Source organism: Rutidosis leptorrhynchoides, chromosome 8 (genome assembly GCF_046630445.1).
Source record: "Rutidosis leptorrhynchoides isolate AG116_Rl617_1_P2 chromosome 8, CSIRO_AGI_Rlap_v1, whole genome shotgun sequence".
Taxonomy (NCBI): Eukaryota; Viridiplantae; Streptophyta; class Magnoliopsida; order Asterales; family Asteraceae; genus Rutidosis; species Rutidosis leptorrhynchoides.
Genome location: NC_092340.1, coordinates 360,088,904 through 360,113,711, shown reverse-complemented (window position 1 = coordinate 360,113,711; position 24,808 = coordinate 360,088,904). Strand labels below are relative to the sequence as shown.

The 24,808-nt window shown below is 34.1% G+C and overlaps 1 protein-coding gene across 1 annotated transcript in view; it reads left to right on the top strand.

The window, feature by feature from the left end:
- The window catches only part of LOC139861440 (ATP-dependent 6-phosphofructokinase 7-like), a 161,297-nt gene that overhangs the window by 75,332 nt on the left and 61,157 nt on the right, over window positions 1-24,808 (top strand). The window lies entirely within an intron of this gene.

Below are 24,808 nucleotides of genomic sequence, written 5' to 3'. Positions count from 1 at the left end.
TAGTAAATTTTTACTCGAATTAGCAAATGGTAAATTAATTTCAGCAGATAATATATGTCGGAATCGAGGAATTAAACTGGTTAACGAAACATTTAAGATTGACTTGATACCAGTAGAGTTAGAGAGTTTTGATGTGATAATCGGTATGGACTGGTTGAAAGAAGTGAAAGAAGAGATCATTTGTTACAAAAATGCAATTTGCATTATACGAGAAAAAGGAAAACCCTTAATGGTGTACGGAGAAAAGGGCAACACGATGAAATGTCCCGTTCTTATTGATTAAAAACGTTCCATATTAATTGATTTCGTTGCGAGGTTTTGACCTCTATATGAGACGTTTTTCAAAGACTGCATTCATTTTTAAACAAACCATAACCTTTATTTCATCAATAAAGGTTTAAAAAGCTTTACGTAGATTATCAAATAATGATAATCTAAAATATCCTGTTTACACACGACCATTACATAATGGTTTACAATACAAATATGTTACAACAAAATAAGTTTCTTGAATGCAGTTTTTACACAATATCATACAAGCATGGACTCCAAATCTTGTCCTTATTTAAGTATGCGACAGCGGAAGCTCTTAATAATCACCTGAGAATAAACATGCTTAAAACGTCAACAAAAATGTTGGTGAGTTATAGGTTTAACCTATATATATCAAATCGTAACAATAGACCACAAGATTTCATATTTCAATACACATCCCATACATAGAGATAAAAATCATTCATATGGTGAACACCTGGTAACCGACAATAACAAGATGCATATATAAGAATATCCCCATCATTCCGGGACACCCTTCGGATATGATATAAATTTCGAAGTACTAAAGCCTCCGGTACTTTGGATGGGGTTTGTTAGGCCCAATAGATCTATCTTTAGGATTCGCGTCAATTAGGGTGTCTGTTCCCTAATTCTTAGATTACCAGACTTAATAAAAAGGGGCATATTCGATTTCGATAATTCAACCATAGAATGTAGTTTCACGTACTTGTGTCTATTTTGTAAATCATTTATAAAACCTGCATGTATTCTCATCCCAAAAATATTAGATTTTAAAAGTGGGACTATAACTCACTTTCACAGATTTTTACTTCGTCGGGAAGTAAGACTTGGCCACTGGTTGATTCACGAACCTATAACAATATATACATATATATCAAAGTATGTTCAAAATATATTTACAACACTTTTAATATATTTTGATGTTTTAAGTTTATTAAGTCAGCTGTCCTCGTTAGTAACCTACAACTAGTTGTCCACAGTTAGATGTACAGAAATAAATCGATAAATATTATCTTGAATCAATCCACGACCCAGTGTATACGTATCTCAGTATTGATCACAACTCAAACTATATATATTTTGGAATCAACCTCAACCCTGTATAGCTAACTCCAACATTCACATATAGAGTGTCTATGGTTGTTCCGAAATATATATAGATGTGTCGACATGATAGGTCGAAACATTGTATACGTGTCTATGGTATCTCAAGATTACATAATATATAATACAAGTTGATTAAGTTATGGTTGGAATAGATTTGTTACCAATTTTCACGTAGCTAAAATGAGAAAAATTATCCAATCTTGTTTTACCCATAACTTCTTCATTTTAAATCCGTTTTGAGTGAATCAAATTGCTATGGTTTCATATTGAACTCTATTTTATGAATCTAAACCAAAAAAGTATAGGTTTCTAGTCGGAAAAATAAGTTACAAGTCGTTTTTGTAAAGGTAGTCATTTCAGTCGAAAGAACGACGTCTAGATGACCATTTTAGAAAACATACTTCCACTTTGAGTTTAACCATAATTTTTGGATATAGTTTCATGTTCATAATAAAAATCATTTTCTCAGAATAACAACTTTTAAATCAAAGTTTATCATAGTTTTTAATTAACTAACCCAAAACAGCCCGCGGTGTTGCTACGACGGCGTAAATCCGGTTTTACGGTGTTTTTCGTGTTTCCAGGTTTTAAATCATTAAGTTAGCATATCATATAGATATAGAACATGTGTTTAGTTGATTTTAAAAGTCAAGTTAGAAGGATTAACTTTTGTTTGCGAACAAGTTTAGAATTAACTAAACTATGTTCTAGTGATTACAAGTTTAAACCTTCGAATAAGATAGCTTTATATGTATGAATCGAATGATGTTATGAACATCATTACTACCTTAAGTTCCTTGGATGAACCTACTGGAAAAGAGAAAAATGGATCTAGCTTCAATGGATCCTTGGATGGCTCAAAGTTCTTGAAGCAAAATCATGACACGAAAACAAGTTCAAGTAAGATCATCACTTGAAATAAGATTGTTATAGTTATAGAAATTGAACCAAAGTTTGAATATGATTATTACCTTGTATTAGAATGATAACCTACTGTAAGAAACAAAGATTTCTTGAGGTTGGATGATCACCTTACAAGATTGGAAGTGAGCTAGCAAACTTGAAAGTATTCTTGATTTTATGAAACTAGAACTTTTGGAATTTATGAAGAACACTTAGAACTTGAAGATAGAACTTGAGAGAGTTCAATTAGATGAAGAAAATTGAAGAATGAAAGTTTTTGTAGGTGTTTTTGGTCGTTGGTGTATGGATTAGATATAAAGGATATGTAATTTTGTTTTCATGTAAATAAGTCATGAATGATTACTCATATTTTTGTAATCTTATGAGATATTTCATGCTAGTTACCAAATGATGGTTCCCACATGTGTTAGGTGACTCACATGGGCTGCTAAGAGCTGATCATTGGAGTGTATATACCAATAGTACATACATCTAAAAGCTGTGTATTGTACGAGTATGAATACGGGTGCATACGAGTAGAATTGTTGATGAAACTGAACGAGAATGTAATTGTAAGCATTTTTGTTAAGTAGAAGTATTTTGATAAGTGTATTGAAGTCTTTCAAAAGTGTATAAATACATATTAAAACACTACATGTATATACATTTTAACTGAGTCGTTAAGTCATCGTTAGTCGTTACATGTAAGTGTTGTTTTGAAACCTTTAGGTTAACGATCTTGTTAAATGTTGTTAACCCAATGTTTATAATATCAAAAGAGATTTTAAATTATTATATTATCATGATATTATGATGTACGAATATCTCTTAATATGATATATATACATTAAATGTCGTTACAACGATAAACGTTACATATATGTCTCGTTTCAAAATCATTAAGTTAGTAGTCTTGTTTTTACATATGTAGTTCATTGTTAATATAATTAATGATATGTTTACTTATCATAATATCATGTTAACTATATATATAACCATATATATGTCATCATATAGTTTTTTTTTTTTACAAGTTTTAACGTTCGTGAATCACCGGTCAACTTGGGTGGTCAATTGTCTATATGAAACCTATTTCAATTAATCAAGTCTTAACAAGTTTGATTGCTTAACATGTTGGAAACATTTAATCATGTAAACATCAATCTCAATTAATATATATAAACATGGAAAAGTTCGGGTCACTACAGTACCTACCCGTTAAATAAATTTCGTCCCGAAATTTTAAGCTGTTGAAGGTGTTGACGAATCTTCTGGAAATAGATGCGGGTATTTCTTCTTCATCTGATCTTCACGCTCCCAGGTGAACTCGGGTCCTCTACGAGCATTCCATCGAACCTTAACAATTGGTATCTTGTTTTGCTTAAGTCTTTTAACCTCACGATCCATTATTTCGACGGGTTCTTCGATGAATTGGAGTTTTTCGTTGATTTGGATTTCATCTAACGGAATAGTGAGATCTTCTTTAGCAAAACATTTCTTCAAATTCGAGACGTGGAAAGTGTTATGTACAGCCGCGAGTTGTTGAGGTAACTCAAGTCGGTAAGCTACTGGTCCGACACGATCAATAATCTTGAATGGTCCAATATACCTTGGATTTAATTTCCCTCGTTTACCAAATCGAACAACGCCTTTCCAAGGTGAAACTTTAAGCATGACCATCTCTCCAATTTCAAATTCTATATCTTTTCTTTTAATGTCAGCGTAGCTCTTTTGTCGACTTTGGGCGGTTTTCAACCGTTGTTGAATTTGGATGATCTTCTCGGTAGTTTCTTGTATAATCTCCGGACCCGTAATCTGTCTATCCCCCACCTCACTCCAACAAATCGGAGACCTGCACTTTCTACCATAAAGTGCTTCAAACGGCGCCATCTTAATGCTTGAATGGTAGCTGTTGTTGTAGGAAAATTCTGCTAACGGTAGATGTCGATCCCAACTGTTTCCGAAATCAATAACACATGCTCGTAGCATGTCTTCAAGCGTTTGTATCGTCCTTTCGCTCTGCCCATCAGTTTGTGGATGATAGGCAGTACTCATGTCTAGACGAGTTCCTAATGCTTGCTGTAATGTCTGCCAGAATCTTGAAATAAATCTGCCATCCCTATCAGAGATAATAGAGATTGGTATTCCATGTCTGGAGATGACTTCCTTCAAATACAGTCGTGCTAACTTCTCCATCTTGTCAACTTCTCTGATTGGTAGGAAGTGTGCTGATTTGGTGAGACGATCAACTATTACCCAAATAGTATCAAAACCACTTGCAGTCCTTGGCAATTTAGTGATGAAATCCATGGTAATGTTTTCCCATTTCCATTCCGGGATTTCGGGTTGTTGAAGTAGACCTGATGGTTTCTGATGCTCAGCTTTGACCTTAGAACACGTCAAACATTCTCCTACGTATTTAGCAACATCGGCTTTCATACCCGGCCACCAAAAATGTTTCTTGAGATCCTTGTACATCTTCCCCGTTCCAGGATGTATTGAGTATCTGGTTTTATGAGCTTCTCTAAGTACCATTTCTCTCATATCTCCAAATTTTGGTACCCAAATCCTTTCAGCCCTATACCGGGTTCCGTCTTCCCGAATATTAAGATGCTTCTCCGATCCTTTGGGTATTTCATCCTTTAAATTTCCCTCTTTTAAAACTCCTTGTTGCGCCTCCTTTATTTGAGTAGTAATGTTATTATGAATCATTATATTCATAGATTTTACTCGAATGGGTTCTCTATCCTTCCTGCTCAAGGCATCGGCTACCACATTTGCCTTCCCCGGGTGGTAACGAATCTCAAAGTCGTAATCATTCAATAATTCAATCCACCTACGCTGCCTCATATTCAGTTGTTTCTGATTAAATATGTGTTGAAGACTTTTGTGGTCGGTATATATAATACTTTTGACCCCATATAAGTAGTGCCTCCAAGTCTTTAATGCAAAAACAACCGCGCCTAATTCCAAATCATGCGTCGTATAATTTTGTTCGTGAATCTTCAATTGTCTAGACGCATAAGCAATCACCTTCGTTCGTTGCATTAATACACAACCGAGACCTTGCTTTGATGCGTCACAATAAATCACAAAATCATCATTCCCTTCAGGCAATGACAATATAGGTGCCGTAGTTAGCTTTTTCTTCAATAACTGAAACGCTTTCTCTTGTTCATCATTCCATTCAAATTTCTTCCCTTTATGCGTTAATGCAGTCAAGGGTTTTGCTATTCTGGAAAAGTCTTGGATGAACCTTCTGTAGTAACCAGCTAGTCCTAAAAACTGGCGTATGTGTTTCGGAGTTTTCGGGGTTTCCCACTTTTCAACAGTTTCTATCTTTGCCGGATCCACCTTAATACCTTCTTTGTTCACTATGTGACCGAGGAATTGAACTTCTTCCAACCAAAATGCACACTTTGAAAACTTAGCGTACAATTCTTCCTTCCTCAATACTTCTAACACCTTTCTCAAATGTTCACCGTGTTCTTGGTCATTCTTTGAGTAAATAAGTATGTCATCAATGAAAACAATGACAAACTTGTCAAGGTATGGTCCACACACTCGGTTCATAAGGTCCATGAACACAGCTGGTGCATTAGTTAAACCAAACGGCATGACCATAAACTCGTAATGACCGTAACGTGTTCTGAAAGCAGTCTTTGGAATATCATCTTCTTTCACCCGCATTTGATGATACCCGGAACGTAAGTCAATCTTTGAATAAACAGACGAGCCTTGTAGTTGATCAAATAAGTCGTCGATTCTCGGTAGTGGGTAGCGGTTCTTGATGGTAAGTTTGTTCAACTCTCGGTAGTCGATACACAACCTGAATGTACCATCTTTCTTCTTGACAAACAAAACAGGAGCTCCCCACGGTGATGTGCTTGGTCGAATGAAACCACGCTCTAAAAGTTCTTGTAATTGGCTTTGCAGTTCTTTCATCTCGCTGGGTGCGAGTCTGTAAGGAGCACGAGCTATTGGTGCAGCTCCTGGTACAAGATCTATTTGAAATTCAACGGATCGATGTGGGGGTAATCCCGGTAATTCTTTCGGAAATACATCGGGAAATTCTTTTGCAATGGGAACATCATTGATGCTCTTTTCTTCCGTTTGTACTTTCTCGACGTGTGCTAGAACAGCATAGCAACCTTTTCTTATTAGTTTTTGTGCCTTCAAATTACTAATAATATGTAGCTTCGTGTTGCCCTTTTCTCCGTACACCATTAAAGGTTTTCCTTTTTCTCGTATAATGCGAATTGCATTTTTGTAACAAACGATCTCCGCTTTCACTTCTTTCAACCAGTCCATACCGATTATCACATCAAAACTCCCTAACTCTACTGGTATCAAATCAATCTTAAATGTTTCGCTAACCAGTTTAATTTCTCGATTCCGACATATATTATCTGCTGAAATTAATTTACCATTTGCTAATTCGAGTAAAAATTTACTATCCAAAGGCGTCAATGGACAACTTAATTTAGCACAAAAATCTCTACTCATATAGCTTCTATCCGCACCCGAATCAAATAAAACGTAAGCAGATTTATTGTCAATAAGAAACGTACCCGTAACAAGCTCCGGGTCTTCCTGTGCCTCTGTCGCATTAATATTGAAAACTCTTCCGCGGCCTTGTCCATTCGTGTTCTCCTGGTTCGGGCAATTTCTAATAATGTGGCCCGGTTTTCCACATTTATAACAAACTACATTGGCATAACTTGCTCCGACACTACTTGCTCCGCCATTACCCGTTCCGACACCATTTGTTCCTTTCGTTCTATTAACCCCTGGTCCGTAGACCTCACACTTCGCCGCGCTATGACCATTTCTTTTACACTTGTTGCAAAATTTGGTGCAGAACCCCGAGTGATACTTTTCACACCTTTGGCATAGCTGCTTCTGATTGTTGTTGTTGTTGCGGTTATTATTGTTGTTGGAATGATTGTTGTAGTTGCTGTTGTTGTTGTTGTTGTTGTTGGGCCGTTTGTTGTAGTTGCGATTGATGTTGCGATTGTTGGGATAATTGTTGCGATTATTGTTGTAATTGCTGTTGTTGTATTGGTGATTCTTATCACCGTTTTCCTCCCACTTTCTTTTGACTTGCTTCACATTGGCCTCTTCAGCAGTCTGTTCTTTAATTCTTACTTCAATCTGGTTCACTAGTTTGTGAGCCATTCTACATGCCTGTTGTATAGAGGCGGGCTCGTGTGAACTTATATCTTCTTGGATTCTTTCCGGTAATCCTTTCACAAATGCGTCGATCTTCTCTTCCTCATCTTCGAATGCTCCCGGACACAATAGGCACAATTCTGTGAATCGTCTTTCGTACGTGGTAATATCAAATCCTTGGGTTCGTAACCCTCTAAGTTCTGTCTTGAGCTTATTGACCTCGGTTCTGGGACGGTACTTCTCGTTCATCAAGTGCTTGAATGCTGACCACGGTAGTGCGTACGCATCGTCTTGTCCCACTTGTTCTAGATAGGTATTCCACCATGTTAACGCAGAACCTGTGAAGGTATGCGTAGCGTACTTCACTTTGTCCTCTTCAGTACACTTACTTATGGCAAACACCGATTCGACCTTCTCGGTCCACCGTTTCAATCCGATCGGTCCTTCGGTTCCATCAAATTCCAAAGGTTTGCAGGCAGTGAATTCTTTGTAAGTGCATCCTACACGATTTCCTGTACTGCTAGATCCAAGATTATTGTTGGTATGTAGCGCAGCCTGTACTGCGGCTATGTTTGAAGCTAGAAAAGTACGGAATTCCTCTTCATTCATATTCACGGTGTGTCGAGTAGTCGGTGCCATTTCCTTCAAAATAGTCAAATGGAACAAGTTAATCATACAGAATATTAAGAGTAGTTAATAGTATTTCGTAGCATAATATGAACTCATTTATAAAAGCTTTTTCTTCATATTAGCGTTTTATAAGTTTAAATTCGGGTAGTACCTACCCGTTAAGTTCATACTTAGTAGCTAATATACAATTCAACTACTACAATTCTATATGAAAAACTGATTATAATAATATTTCGCGTTCAAACTTTTATACAATATTTTACAAACTTACAATACCGTTTATTTTACATAAAGCATGAAATATAGCACACAATAACTTTGATACAAGATAGTTGTGAAGATAATTCTAGCTAGTACACAAGTCGTTCAGCAAAGGCAATAAAGACACGTAATTCATACGTCCAGAAACAAGTCATGCATTCTGGTTTTACTAGGACTACTTCCCATCCTTGGTCTTGTGCAACATAACCATTATGGCCGTTGATAAGACAGTGTGTTGTAACGTCGTCAAAGGGACGAGGGTTACGTAATGTCCAACAGTCCCGTAATAATCTAAAAACCTCATTTCTTACCCCAATTACCGACTCCGTCACTTGTGGAAACGTTTTGTTTAATAGTTGTAGCCCGATGTTCTTGTTCTCACTTTGGTGAGAAGCGAACATTACTAATCCGTAAGCATAACATGCTTCTTTATGTTGCATGTTAGCCGCTTTTTCTAAATCACGAAGTCCAATATTCGGATATATTGAGTCAAAATAATTTCTTAACCCGTTGCGTAAAATAGCATTTGGGTTCCCCGCAATATATGCGTCAAAGTAAACACATCGTAACTTATGGGTTTCCCAATGTGATATCCCCCATCTTTCAAACGAAAGTCTCTTATAAACCAAGACATTCTTGGAACGTTCTTCGAATGTCTTACAAACTGATCTCGCCTTAAATAGTTGTGCCGAAGAATTCTGGCCGACTCTAGACAAGATTTCATCAATCATGTCTCCGGGTAGGTCTCTTAAAATATTGGGTTGTCTATCCATTTTGTGTTTTTAAACTGTAAAATAGACAAGAGTTAGATTCATAAAAAAATACTTATTAATACAAGCAATTTTTACATATATCATAAAGCATAAGAACACTATATTCCATATATTACACCACACGAATACAACTATCTTATTCCGACTCGCTCGTTTCTTCTTCTTCGGTTTTGGTTCGTTTTGCCAAGTTTCTAGGGATATATGATGTTCCCCTAATACGAGCCGTCGTTGTCCACATTGGTTTAGAAAAACCTGGTGGTTTAGAGGTTCCCGGGTCATTGTTACAACTTAAGGACTTCGGGGGTTGACGATACATATAAAGTTCATCGGGGTTGGAATTAGATTTCTCTATTTTTATGCCCTTTCCCTTATTATTTTCTTTTGCCTTTTTAAATTCAGTTGGGGTAATTTCTATAACATCATCGGAATTCTCGTCGGAATCCGATTCATCGGAGAATTGGTAATCCTCCCAATATTTTGCTTCCTTGGCGGAAACACCATTGACCATAATTAACTTTGGTCGGTTGGTTGAGGATTTTCTTTTACTTAACCGTTTTATTATTTCCCCCACCGGTTCTATTTCTTCATCCGGTTCCGATTCTTCTTCCGGTTCCGATTCTTCTTCCGGTTCCGACTCTTCTTCCGGTTCCTCTTCGGGAACTTGTGAATCAGTCCACAAATCATTCCAATTTACATTTGACTCTTCATTATTATTAGGTGAGTCAATGGGACTTGTTCTAGAGGTAGACATCTATCACATAATATCAAACGCGTTAAGAGATTAATATATCACATAATATTCACATGTTAAAAATATATAGTTTCCAACAAAATTTGTTAAGCAATCATTTTTCAAGTAAACACGGTCGAAGTCCAGACTCACTAATGCATCCTAACAAACTCGATAAGACACACTAATGCAAAATTCTGGTTCTCTAAGACCAACGCTCGGATACCAACTGAAATGTCCCGTTCTTATTGATTAAAAACGTTCCATATTAATTGATTTCGTTGCGAGGTTTTGACCTCTATATGAGACGTTTTTCAAAGACTGCATTCATTTTTAAACAAACCATAACCTTTATTTCATCAATAAAGGTTTAAAAAGCTTTACGTAGATTATCAAATAATGATAATCTAAAATATCCTGTTTACACACGACCATTACATAATGGTTTACAATACAAATATGTTACAACAAAATAAGTTTCTTGAATGCAGTTTTTACACAATATCATACAAGCATGGACTCCAAATCTTGTCCTTATTTAAGTATGCGACAGCGGAAGCTCTTAATAATCACCTGAGAATAAACATGCTTAAAACGTCAACAAAAATGTTGGTGAGTTATAGGTTTAACCTATATATATCAAATCGTAACAATAGACCACAAGATTTCATATTTCAATACACATCCCATACATAGAGATAAAAATCATTCATATGGTGAACACCTGGTAACCGACAATAACAAGATGCATATATAAGAATATCCCCATCATTCCGGGACACCCTTCGGATATGATATAAATTTCGAAGTACTAAAGCATCCGGTACTTTGGATGGGGTTTGTTAGGCCCAATAGATCTATCTTTAGGATTCGCGTCAATTAGGGTGTCTGTTCCCTAATTCTTAGATTACCAGACTTAATAAAAAGGGGCATATTCGATTTCGATAATTCAACCATAGAATGTAGTTTCACGTACTTGTGTCTATTTTGTAAATCATTTATAAAACCTGCATGTATTCTCATCCCAAAAATATTAGATTTTAAAAGTGGGACTATAACTCACTTTCACAGATTTTTACTTCGTCGGGAAGTAAGACTTGGCCACTGGTTGATTCACGAACCTATAACAATATATACATATATATCAAAGTATGTTCAAAATATATTTACAACACTTTTAATATATTTTGATGTTTTAAGTTTATTAAGTCAGCTGTCCTCGTTAGTAACCTACAACTAGTTGTCCACAGTTAGATGTACAGAAATAAATCGATAAATATTATCTTGAATCAATCCACGACCCAGTGTATACGTATCTCAGTATTGATCACAACTCAAACTATATATATTTTGGAATCAACCTCAACCCTGTATAGCTAACTCCAACATTCACATATAGAGTGTCTATGGTTGTTCCGAAATATATATAGATGTGTCGACATGATAGGTCGAAACATTGTATACGTGTCTATGGTATCTCAAGATTACATAATATATAATACAAGTTGATTAAGTTATGGTTGGAATAGATTTGTTACCAATTTTCACGTAGCTAAAATGAGAAAAATTATCCAATCTTGTTTTACCCATAACTTCTTCATTTTAAATCCGTTTTGAGTGAATCAAATTGCTATGGTTTCATATTGAACTCTATTTTATGAATCTAAACCAAAAAAGTATAGGTTTCTAGTCGGAAAAATAAGTTACAAGTCGTTTTTGTAAAGGTAGTCATTTCAGTCGAAAGAACGACGTCTAGATGACCATTTTAGAAAACATACTTCCACTTTGAGTTTAACCATAATTTTTGGATATAGTTTCATGTTCATAATAAAAATCATTTTCTCAGAATAACAACTTTTAAATCAAAGTTTATCATAGTTTTTAATTAACTAACCCAAAACAGCCCGCGGTGTTGCTACGACGGCGTAAATCCGGTTTTACGGTGTTTTTCGTGTTTCCAGGTTTTAAATCATTAAGTTAGCATATCATATAGATATAGAACATGTGTTTAGTTGATTTTAAAAGTCAAGTTAGAAGGATTAACTTTTGTTTGCGAACAAGTTTAGAATTAACTAAACTATGTTCTAGTGATTACAAGTTTAAACCTTCGAATAAGATAGCTTTATATGTATGAATCGAATGATGTTATGAACATCATTACTACCTTAAGTTCCTTGGATGAACCTACTGGAAAAGAGAAAAATGGATCTAGCTTCAATGGATCCTTGGATGGCTCAAAGTTCTTGAAGCAAAATCATGACACGAAAACAAGTTCAAGTAAGATCATCACTTGAAATAAGATTGTTATAGTTATAGAAATTGAACCAAAGTTTGAATATGATTATTACCTTGTATTAGAATGATAACCTACTGTAAGAAACAAAGATTTCTTGAGGTTGGATGATCACCTTACAAGATTGGAAGTGAGCTAGCAAACTTGAAAGTATTCTTGATTTTATGAAACTAGAACTTTTGGAATTTATGAAGAACACTTAGAACTTGAAGATAGAACTTGAGAGAGTTCAATTAGATGAAGAAAATTGAAGAATGAAAGTGTTTGTAGGTGTTTTTGGTCGTTGGTGTATGGATTAGATATAAAGGATATGTAATTTTGTTTTCATGTAAATAAGTCATGAATGATTACTCATATTTTTGTAATCTTATGAGATATTTCATGCTAGTTACCAAATGATGGTTCCCACATGTGTTAGGTGACTCACATGGGCTGCTAAGAGCTGATCATTGGAGTGTATATACCAATAGTACATACATCTAAAAGCTGTGTATTGTACGAGTATGAATACGGGTGCATACGAGTAGAATTGTTGATGAAACTGAACGAGAATGTAATTGTAAGCATTTTTGTTAAGTAGAAGTATTTTGATAAGTGTATTGAAGTCTTTCAAAAGTGTATAAATACATATTAAAACACTACATGTATATACATTTTAACTGAGTCGTTAAGTCATCGTTAGTCGTTACATGTAAGTGTTGTTTTGAAACCTTTAGGTTAACGATCTTGTTAAATGTTGTTAACCCAATGTTTATAATATCAAAAGAGATTTTAAATTATTATATTATCATGATATTATGATGTACGAATATCTCTTAATATGATATATATACATTAAATGTCGTTACAACGATAAACGTTACATATATGTCTCGTTTCAAAATCATTAAGTTAGTAGTCTTGTTTTTACATATGTAGTTCATTGTTAATATAATTAATGATATGTTTACTTATCATAATATCATGTTAACTATATATATAACCATATATATGTCATCATATAGTTTTTTTTTTTTACAAGTTTTAACGTTCGTGAATCACCGGTCAACTTGGGTGGTCAATTGTCTATATGAAACCTATTTCAATTAATCAAGTCTTAACAAGTTTGATTGCTTAACATGTTGGAAACATTTAATCATGTAAACATCAATCTCAATTAATATATATAAACATGGAAAAGTTCGGGTCACTACACACGAAGCTACATCTTATTAGTAATTTGAAGGCACAAAAACTAATAAGAAAAGGTTGCTATGCTATTCTAGCACACGTCGAGAAAGTACAAACTGAAGAAAAGAGCATCAATGATGTTCCCGTCGCAAAAGAATTTCCCGATGTATTTCCGAAAGAATTACCGGGATTACCCCCACATCGATCCGTTGAATTTCAAATAGATCTTGTACCAGGAGCTGCACCAATAGCTCGTGCTCCTTACAGACTCGCACCCAGCGAGATGAAACAACTGCAAAGCCAATTACAAGAACTTTTAGAGCATGGTTTCATTCGACCAAGCACATCACCGTGGGGAGCTCCTGTTTTGTTTGTCAAGAAGAAAGATGGTACATTCAGGTTGTGTATCGACTACCGAGAGTTGAACAAACTTACCATCAAGAACCGCTACCCACTACCGAGAATCGACGACTTATTTGATCAACTACAAGGCTCGTCTGTTTATTCAAAGATTGACTTACGTTCCGGGTATCATCAAATGCGGGTGAAAGAAGATGATATTCCAAAGACTGCTTTCAGAACACGTTACGGTCATTACGAGTTTATGGTCATGCCATTTGGTTTAACTAATGCACCTGCTGTGTTCATGGACCTTATGAACCGAGTGTGTGGACTATACCTTGACAAGTTTGTCATTGTTTTCATTGATGACATACTTATTTACTCAAAGAATGACCAAGAACACGGTGAACATTTGAGAAAGGTGTTAGAAGTATTGAGGAAGGAAGAATTGTACGTTAAATTTTCAAAGTGTGCATTTTGGTTGGAAGAAGTTCAATTCCTCGGTCACATAGTGAATAAAAAAGGTATTAAGGTGGATCCGGCAAAGATAGAAACTGTTAAAAAGTGGGAAACCCCAAAAACTCCGAAACACATACGCCAGTTTTTAGGACTAGCTGGTTACTACAGAAGGTTCATCCAAGACTTTTCCAGAATAGCAAAACCCTTGACTGCATTAACACATAAAGGGAAGAAATTTGAATGGAAGGATGAACAAGAGAAAGCGTTTCAGTTATTGAAGAAAAAGCTAACTACGGCACCTATATTGTCATTGCCTGAAGGGAATGATGATTTTGTGATTTATTGTGACACATCAAAGCAAGGTCTCGGTTGTGTATTAATGCAACGAACGAAGGTGATTGCTTATGCGTCTAGACAATTGAAGATTCACGAGCAAAATTATACGACGCATGATTTGGAATTAGGCGCGGTTGTTTTTGCATTAAAGACTTGGAGGCACTACTTATATGGGGTCAAAAGTATTATATATACCGACCACAAAAGTCTTCAACACATATTTAATCAGAAACAACCGAATATGAGGCAGCGTAGGTGGATTGAATTGTTGAATGATTACGACTTTGAGATTCGTTACCACCCGGGGAAGGCAAATGTGGTAGCCGATGCCTTGAGCAGGAAGGACAGAGAACCCATTCGAGTAAAATCTATGAATATAATGATTCATAATAACCTTACTACTCAAATAAAGGAGGCGCAACAAGGAGTTTTAAAAGAAGTAAATTTAAAGGATGAAATACCCAAAGGATCGGAGAAGCATCTTAATATTCGGGAAGACGGAACCCGGTATAGGGCTGAAAGGATTTGGGTACCAAAATTTGGAGATATGAGAGAAATGGTACTTAGAGAAGCTCATAAAACCAGATACTCAATACATCCTGGAACGGGGAAGATGTACAAGGATCTCAAGAAACATTTTTGGTGGCCGGCTATGAAAGCCGATGTTGTTAAATACGTAGGAGAATGTTTGACGTGTTTTAAGGTCAAAGCTGAGCATCAGAAACCATCAGGTCTACTTCAACAACCCGAAATCCCAGAATGGAAATGGGAAAACATTACCATAGATTTCATCACTAAATTGCCAAGGACTGCAAGTGGTTTTGATACTATTTGGGTAATAGTTGATCGTCTCACCAAATCAGCACACTTCCTGCCAATAAGAGAAGATGACAAGATGGAGAAGTTAGCACGACTGTATTTGAAGGAAGTCGTCTCCAGACATGGAATACCAATCTCTATTATCTCTGATAGGGATGGCAGATTTATTTCAAGATTCTGGCAGACATTACAGCAAGCATTAGGAACTCGTCTAGACATGAGTACTGCCTATCATCCACAAACTGATGGGCAGAGCGAAAGGACGATACAAACACTTGAAGACATGCTACGAGCATGTGTTATTGATTTCGGAAACAGTTGGGATCGACATCTACCGTTAGCAGAATTTTCCTACAACAACAGCTACCATTCAAGCATTGAGATGGCGCCGTTTGAAGCACTTTATGGTAGAAAGTGCAGGTCTCCGATTTGTTGGAGTGAAGTGGGGGATAGACAGATTACGGGTTCGGAGATTATACAAGAAACTACCGAGAAGATCATCCAAATTCAACAATGGTTGAAAACCGCCCAAAGTCGACAAAGGAGCTACGCTGACATTAAAAGAAAAGATATAGAATTTGAAATTGGAGAGATGGTCATGCTTAAAGTTGCACCTTGGAAAGGCGTTGTTCGATTTGGTAAACGAGGGAAATTAAATCCAAGGTATATTGGACCATTCAAGATTATTGATCGTGTCGGACCAGTAGCTTACCGACTTGAGTTACCTCAACAACTCGCGGCTGTACATAACACTTTCCACGTCTCGAATTTGAAGAAATGTTTTGCTAAAGAAGATCTCACTATTCCGTTAGATGAAATCCAAATCAACGAAAAACTCCAATTCATCGAAGAACCCGTCGAAATAATGGATCGTGAGGTTAAAAGACTTAAGCAAAACAAGATACCAATTGTTAAGGTTCGATGGAATGCTCGTAGAGGACCCGAGTTCACCTGGGAGCGTGAAGATCAGATGAAGAAGAAATACCCGCATCTATTTCCAGAAGATTCGTCAACACCTTCAACAGCTTAAAATTTCGGGACGAAATTTATTTAACGGGTAGGTACTGTAGTGACCCGAACTTTTCCATGTTTATATATATTAATTGAGATTGATATTTACATGATTAAATGTTTCCAACATGTTAAGCAATCAAACTTGTTAAGACTTGATTAATTGAAATATGTTTCATATAGACAATTGACCACCCAAGTTGACCGGCGATTCACGAACGTTAAAACTTGTAAAAACGACATGACGATATATATATGGATATACATATGGTTAACATGAGATTATGATAAGTAAGTATCTCCATAAGTATATTAACAATGAGTTATATACATATAAACAAGACTACTAACTTAAGGATTTCGAAACGAGACATATATGTAACGATTATCGTTGTAACGACATTTAAATGTATATATATCATATTAAGATATATTAATATATCATAATATCATGATAATATAATAATTTAACATCTCATTAGATATAATAAACAATGGGTTAACAACATTAATTGAGATCGTTAACTTAAAGGTTTCAAAACAACACTTACATGTAACGACTAACGATGACTTAACGACCCAGTTAAAATGTATATACATGTAGTGTATTTAGATGCATTAAAATACTTTTGGAAGACTTCAAGACATATATCAAAACACTCATACTTAATGAAAATGGTTACAGTTACTTTTCCATTCTTTTCTTTCATCAAGAATTCTAGTCGTATTCTTACCCGTATTATACACAGCTTCAAAACGTACTTACTATGAGTATATACCAATAGGAACTAGCATGGGATTCCACTCTTGATTATGTCATGTATGACTAATCAATTTTAACTTCTACCATGAGCTAGTCAACTAACTAGAACTCCTTTTAACCCCACTCACCACTCACCAATTACCACTCATCATTCACTCCATTTCACTTCCAATTCTCTTTCTAATTCTCTCTCAACACACACACACTATTATGAACGTATTTTTCCAGTAGTTAATCATCATCTTCATCAAAAATCACTTCAAGAATCAAGCTATAATCATCATAGGAAGAACACTTCAAGAACACTTCAAAAATCCCTTCAAGTTTACTAATTTACTTCCAAGCTTTCTAATCCATTCCAAGTAATCATCTAAGATCAAGAAACCTTTGTTATATACAGTAGGTTATCTTTCTTATTCAAGGTAATATTCATATTCAAACTTTGATTCAATTTCTATAACTATAAACTATCTTAATTCGAGTAAAAATCTTACTTGATCTTGTTTTTGTGTCATGATCCTACTTCAAGAACTTTCAAGCCATCCAAGATCCTTTGAAGCTAGATCATTTCTTGTCACTTCCAGTAGGTTTACCTACTAAACTTGAGGTAGTAATGATGTTCATAACATCATTCGATTCATATATATAAAACTATCTTATTCGAAGGTTTAAACTCGTAATCACTATAACATAGTTTAGTTAATTCTAAACTTGTTCGCAAACAAAAGTTAATCCTTCTAACTTGACTTTTAAAATTAACTACATACATGTTCTATATCTATATGATATGCTAACTTAATGATTTAAAACCTGGAAACACGAAAAACACCGTAAAACCGGATTTACGCCGACGTAGTAACACCGCGGGCTGTTTTGGGTTAGTTAATTAAAAACTATGATAAACTTTGATTTAAAAGTTGTTATTCTGAGAAAATGATTTTTATTATGAACATGAAACTATATCCAAAAATTATGGTTAAACTCAAAGTGGAAGTATGTTTTCTAAAATGGTCATCTAGACGTCGTTCTTTCGACTGAAATGAATACCTTTACAAAAACGACTTGTAACTTACTTTTATGACTATAAACCTATACTTTTCTGTTTAGATTCATAAAATAGAGTTCAATATGAAACCATAGCAATTTGATTCACTCAAAACGGATTTAAAATGAAGAAGTTATGGGTAAAACAAGATTGGATAATTTTTCTCATTTTAGCTACGTGAAAATTGGTAACAAATCTATTCCAACCATAACTTAATCAACTTGTATTGTATATTATGTAATCTTGAGATACCATAGACACGTATACAATGTTTCGACCTATCATGTCAACACATCTATATATATTTCGGAACAACCATAGACACTCTATATGTGAATGTTGAAGTTAGCTATACAGGGTTGAGGTTGATTCCAAAATATATATAGTTTGAGTTGTGATCAATACTGAGATACGTATACACTGGGTCGTGGATTAATTCAAGATAATATTTATCGATTTATTTCTGTACATCTAACTGTGGACAACTAGTTGTAGGTTACTAACAAGGACAGCTGACTTAATAAACTTAAAACATCAAAATATATTAAAAGTGTTGTAAATATATTTTGAAGATACTTTAATATACATGTATATATTGTTATAGGTTCGTGAATCAACAGTGGCCAAGTCTTACTTCTCGACGAAGTAAAAATCTGTGAAAGTGAGTTATAGTCCCACTTTTAAAATCTAATATTTTTGGGATGAGAATACATGCAGGTTTTATAAATGATTTACAAAATAGACACAAGTACGTGAAACTACATTCTATGGTTGAATTATTGAAATCGAATATGCCCCTTTTTATTAAGTCTGGTAATCTAAGAATTAGGGAACAGACACCCTAATTGACGCGAATCCTAAAGATAGATCTATTGGGCCTAACAAACCCCATCCAAAGTATCGGATGCTTTAGTACTTCGAAATTTATATCATATCCGAAGGGTGTCCCGGAATGATGGGGATATTCTTATATATGCATCTTGTTAATGTCGGTTACCAGGTGTTCACCATATGAATGATTTTTATCTCTATGTATGGGATGTATATTGAAATATGAAATCTTGTGGTCTATTGTTACAACTTGATATATATAGGTTAAACCTATAACTCACCAACATTTTGTTGACGTTTAAAGCATGTTTATTCTCAGGTGAATACTAAGAGCTTCCGCTGTTGCATACTAAAATAAGGACAAGATTTGGAGTCCATGTTTGTATGATACTGTGTAAAAACTGCATTCAAGAAACTAATTTCGATGTAACATATTTGTATTGTAAACCATTATGTAATGGTCGTGTGTAAACAGGATATTTTAGATTATCATTATTTGATAATCTACGTAAAGCTTTTTAAACCTTTATTTATGAAATAAAGGTTATGGTTTGTTTTAAAAATGAATGCAGTCTTTGAAAAACGTCTCATATAGAGGTCAAAACCTCGCAACGAAATCAATTAATATGGAACGTTTTTAATCAATAAGAACGGGACATTTCAGCTATTACGTGTGAATCTTAACTGGTAGGTACTACTCGGTTAGTTCATATTACTAATAAGCAATGATGTACATCCTTCGTTAACGGCTTAATCATCGATAACTACAATCTCTGTTTCAATTCAATGAATTTCATTTCATAATAAACCAAGTGTATTATTCAATAACATGGTTGATTTTACACTTTCATCTTCGATGCACTCGAAACTTTCTAGAAAACATCATTTGCACCTTGCGAAGTTTGCAAGAATTCCACGAATATCAACACCCTTCACCAAGGAATATCAATAAGAATAAATAATGAAGTATTGATTTCATTAGTGAAATACTCCTCGAAGATTATGTGATCTTTAATGTTTTAGAGATTATTCATTTCTAATTCAAGTTAAAAATCAAATGAGCTTAATATGATATTAACTCATTAAATATGTATTACATCTGAAGAAATATACATACATATATTTTCATAAAGACTGTAATAAAAATTCTTTTGTACAAAATATTAATTGTGAAATCTTTAACGGGTAGGTAATACTCGGGAATATATAAGTTCACAATTAATATGTTACACTGTACATTCTTCAACTTTGATTCAAAAATCATTAACTATACTCACTATCTTCACAATGATACACAATCATTCTCATACAAAATCAATTACATATTCTGATATTGACAGATCAGAATCCAAGTCCTAACTCTGAATCAGTGACATCATCCATAGATCTCTACATCTTTCAAAGCTATACTTTGACTTCAAAACTGTGCAAGATCCTTTAGCGTTGTTAATATCGAAAATAATCTTGCCATCCTTTTCAAAGTGTCCAGTTTTATCACACTTTCAACCAGTAAACTTCGACTTTTCATATTAACCTTATTGTTGACATATACGTTTTTGTTACCGGGGAACCTTTTATGTTCCATCACATTAGCAGTAAATTTACCAACAACTTCATTAATCCTTGACCTTCTGAAAAATCATTATACTCATTAAAACCCTATCATGTACTCATCCACATCTTGTAACAATAATTGCCATACCAACTACCGGGAATTAGCAACCAGTATTTTGAATTTCGCAGCAATTCTACGCCAACAGTTATATATATATACATATAATGTCTATCTTCTAGACTTACATACTTCGAATGTGAAGTTTCTGAAAAACACCCCAAACTACGAAACTAGTTCTACGAATTTTGGAAAAATGCTGATGAAGCAGCAAAAACTATAAACGACTTTAACAGTCGAAAGTTTGATGATAAAGAGTAGTGTGTTGGAAAAGCACAGAAAAAGAGAAGGTTTGAAACTGGAAAACGGGTTGAGCAAAGTATGAAGGAAGCTGTAGACAAATCACAAGGACGAAATCTACCTTCAAAGAATCCAAATGATTCAGTGTCTGCTGAAACAATCAGTAAGAATCTCACTTCTTATTCTAAACCTTCACAGACAGATTTTTCGCATCATCCTCTGATATTAGAAATTCTAAGATATCATCGTATCTTCCATTATAAATATCCTCCATATTTCTGAAGATATTTTCATAACTATTCTTATCTGAAATCATTTATCTCTTCACGATATCTGTGTTACATCATAAAAGAAACTATTTTAGTTTCTAATTTCTGAAAATTTCAAAAAATGGATGTTTTTGAAGTAGTGTTGGGAATTGAAGCATGAGTTAGTATAATATAATGACACTTGATCAACGTGATTATATTACAGTAAGTCATGCTGAGTTTCTAATGGAATGTGATAAAGTTTCACAGATCATACCCTCATCATGAACCATGTTACATAACTCTTTCATTCTATATAATCTCTAAAAATATCAAGAAAATATTTTTCTTGATGATTCGGTCTTTTCTAGATATTATGGTAATTTGACAAATCAAATCTTGTTATTACCTTTCCTTTCTACTTTGTATATTATGATCATTCGAAACTCCATACCTACGAATTCTGGACCATTATTCGCTTGACTTGAAGTCGGGAAGAGAAAACGAAAACATGAAGCTCCGAAATATAAAGGAGAATATAGGCCCAATAACAACCCCGAAATTTACAAACCGTGTATATCAATACGTAGTGCAACGTAAAGACACGGGAAAATTAATAACACTATAACCCCAAGATAAAAGTAAAAGTAAATAAAATCCTCCGGTGGTAAATGAAAGAGAAGAATGACAGATATGAAGGTTAGGAGTATATCAAGAATCAGAACTGGATGAAGCATTTCACAATCTTTTGGAAGTATGAAATGAGGAAGAAGCTGTGGGAGTGGTGAAAATAATGAAACGAAAGTGGGCAATTTATAGCAAAATATCAGACATAACAATCGAGGCAGATTACACAATTAATCAAAGGAAATCTTAATTTCCTTAATTCTCGAAGAATCAAATCTTATTTAGATTATGAAGATTTTCTATTTCTTAAATTCCAGAAATCAATCGTTACTACGTCAAGAGATAAGACGCATCTCTATTCTCCATTTCACTTTATTACGACGACTTCTCTCATACGCTTCAAGTAATTGGATTTTTTTATCCATATTATTCAACGGTGATAAAACTCTATTTATCGACTCATATTCGTCATAAAAACATTTTTATTGTTAGCCATGATAACCTCACTCAAATTTCGGGACGAACTTTCTTTAACGGGTAGGTACTGTGATGACCCGGAAAATTCTGACCAAATTTAAACTTAATCTTGTATGATTAACGTTTCTGACACGATAAACAAAGTCTATGAAGTTAAATCTCAAAATTTTGAACTGTTCAATTAACCTTCGATTGTTCTCAACGAAACGCGAACAATTATATATAGATACATATACTATAACTTGAAAACGTAACAAAGTGTTGAGGATATGATACTGTGCATTAAACTTATTGGTTTGATTATCTGATTGATATATTTAACTACAGAGTTAAAAGATTATGCCAAACGATTCAAGTAAAAGTTATTTACTGAGTCTCTTAAGAATTATGATATTATTACGTGTCTCTGTTGAGAGGTCCACGTTGATTTGAGAAATCATTCATTTTAACGGTATTCGGAATAAATGGTGAATTATTTGTTTAAATAACATAATTTGGACACATACAATAATAAGGAATATTAACTGTTAAGAATTTATTTTATGAATAACTTGCGATACGTATTTTAAAACGTGTTTATAAATATTGAGAATAGATATTAACTTGGTTATGAAACGTTTGATAAATACTATTATATTAATAAATAACGAGACAATGATTTATAGAAGTAAATGACCAAAATACTCGAAAGTTTAAGATATACTTTGGGTGGTATAATTTAGGGATAATTTAAGGCTATATTTTGACAAAGGTACGTGTCCCAGAATGAAAATTACAAGTTTTCTCAGCGTACGAAGGGACACTCGAAAAACTGGAACCGGGACATAAGTCGCGTAACAACGTACGACTTTTCGGAACAAAAATTACAAGTTAACTATGCATGTGAATTTAATATAATATATAATTAATTATATAAATTAAATATATTATATATATTATTAATTATTATGTCGACAAACAAAAATACAAAAAAATGTGAGCTGGATTTTGGGGCCATGCGATCGCATGGAAAATAGGCATAAAACCCATGCGATCGCATGGGGTCAGATTTCAGGAAAGGTCTATAAATTGAATTCGTTTTTGCTCAGTTTACACACACTTATTACTCCGTATTTATTTTATTTAAATTATTATTATTATTATTATTATTATTATTATTATTATTATATTATTAAATTATTATTAATCTTAATATTTTTAGTAATATTATACATAAAATATTACGACGAGATTATGAGCATGTCACTTTTAAAAATGAGTTTTACGAGCGGGATAGAGCTAAGGAAATTATGGGTTATTGCCAAGGAGGTTATGGGTAATGTTCGGGGATATATTTATGAATCAAACCTAGTGTTTATCATCTCCGTTACGTCTACGTACTTTCCTACAATATTGAATCTCAATATTAATACGTAAGTACTTATATTTTATCTATTATATATTAATAGTGTATCCATGTCTAGTACTCGAGTATATATATTTATACATGCTTGTATGCTAAATATCGTCGTTAAATAGTTTATAATGAATCACGAATTAAATCCATATATTACTGGTAAAAGGTATATGATATACATGTTTTTGGAAAGCTGGCGAAAAATCGATAACTTTTCATTTAGACACCGAATAGTTTCGATGAACGGATTAAAAGATATGATCAACTGAATTATGATTGACGTTAATTGAAATTGCTTTTGAATCTACAATTAAGATTTAAAAAACTTGTTTACGAGATTGATAAAGTGAATTTTTAAATATTACCAACCGAGTAAATGAATCTTTATATAAGGCACGTCTCATTTTGTTAAACTATTTTCAAAATTGACTTTTTGAAACGACTTTGGATAACTTTTGTATGTCAATCTCGAGCATTAGGATTGTGATACACTATGACCTGACCTAGCTTGATAGATATTTATTGACCAACATATGTTCTCTAGGTTGAGATCCACGATTCTTTGATATACCGAGTTTCGGTCACATTACGATGAACAACTGTATGTGCTGCTAAGGTGAGTTTCATTGATCCCTTTTTAATTGCTTTTGCAATATATATTTTTGGACTGAGAATACATGCAATTTATTTTAAACACAATGGATAAAAGTACATACTAAATTCTACACTGAGTTTGAACCGAAAATCCCTTAGCTTTGGTAACTAGTAACTACCGGTTAGAAGAACTGGTGGGCGCGAGTAGTAGTATATGGATCCATAGGGCTTGATATCCCCGTCCGAGCTAGAGCACTAGCCTTTTAACGGACGTATGCTATTTGAGAAGCGTACACGTTGGTTTGCGTGTATTATTAAGATGATTATACAAAGGGTACAAATTATATATACGTTAAGTTTAGTTACCAGGGTGCTCAATTTCGTAGAATATTTTGATAAACGTTTCTGGATGAAACAACTGAAATCTTGTGATACATCTTTATATACAGATTATGCGAAACATACAAACTATGAACTCACCAACCTTTGTGTTGACACTTGTTAGCATGTTTATTCTCAGGTTCCCTAGAAGTCTTCCGCTGTTTGCTTATATGATAGACAAGCTATGTGCATGGAGTCTTATATGGCATATTTTTCAAGAAAACGTTGCAT